The sequence below is a fragment of the Nansenia antarctica genome, assembly GCF_963989245.1.
Source record: "Nansenia antarctica genome assembly, contig: SCAFFOLD_709, whole genome shotgun sequence".
Taxonomy (NCBI): domain Eukaryota; kingdom Metazoa; phylum Chordata; class Actinopteri; order Argentiniformes; family Microstomatidae; genus Nansenia; species Nansenia antarctica.
The window spans coordinates 8,734-10,000 of NW_027662990.1; positions in this window are offsets into that span (position 1 = coordinate 8,734).

The window sequence follows — 1,267 nt, forward strand, 5'->3', positions numbered from 1 at the left end:
ATGGGGACACCCTTCCCCTACGCCTGAACATGCAAGACGGAGGGGGGGAGGGTAACTTGTAGGGGCGAGGGGTGTCACAGGACTGGGCCTTAGAGGACAGTTTAAAGCCGTTGATCTCGGGGTCAGAGGTCAGGCTGAGCCGTCCTCTCACAGACACACTCTGGTACGTCACAGGACGTCACGAGGACGGCAGTTGTAAATCTACACACACACACACACACACACACACACACAGATTCAGACCACAGGTGACGATTGTAATATGTTCACACACACACACGCACACGCACGCACACACGCACGCACACACACACACACACACACACACACACACAATAAACAAATAAAAGATGAGGGGAAACTCAAAATGTTTTGTCTTTCAACAGAGATCCCCCGATGACACAAGCATCAACCTGAGGGACTCAGATATTCTATCAAAAAGAACATTTGTGTGGCCTGGGGTGGTCCAGTGGTCTAGTACCACGGCCTGGGGTGGTCCAGTGGTCCAGCACCATGGCCTGGGGTGGTCCAGTGGTCTAGCACCATGGCCTGGGGTGGTCCAGTGGTCCAGCACCATGGCCTGGGGTGGTCCAGTGGTCCAGCACCATGGCCTGGGGTGGTCCAGTGGTCTAGCACCGCGGTCTACAGTGCACACTTATGCCCATGTCGGCATGGGTTACAATCCGGCCCATGCCCTGCTGACATGCCCTCTCTCCCTTACTTTCCTGTCTGTCTTCACTGTATCTGTCCAATACAATTGAGAAATATGAGTGGGACTGCCCCACTCAAAAATAAACAAACAAAAAACATTTCTAACAGTAAACTGAATACAATTTAAACATATTCAACTATATCTATATACATAACAGGACTTACTGCACCTACCTAACAGGACTTACTGGTCCTAACAGGACTTACTGCACCTACCTAACTGGACATACTGGTCCTAACTGGACTTACTGTACCTAACAGGACTTAGAGAGAACGGCCTGGACAAGACACGCCTCCTGAAGAAGGACCCTTCCTGTAGCCCCGCCTCCACCGCCTCCTCCGCTAGCTCCTCCTCCCTCAAGTCCAAAGACATGGGCATGGTGGGTGTGGCCTAGGCCTCTGACATCACACCCCCCTAACAGGACTTACTGGACCTACCTAACAGGACTTACTGGTCCTACCTAACAGGAGTTACTGGTCCTAACAGGACTTAGTGGACCTACCTAACAGGACTTACTGAATCTAACAGGACTTAACAGGACTTACTGGACCTACC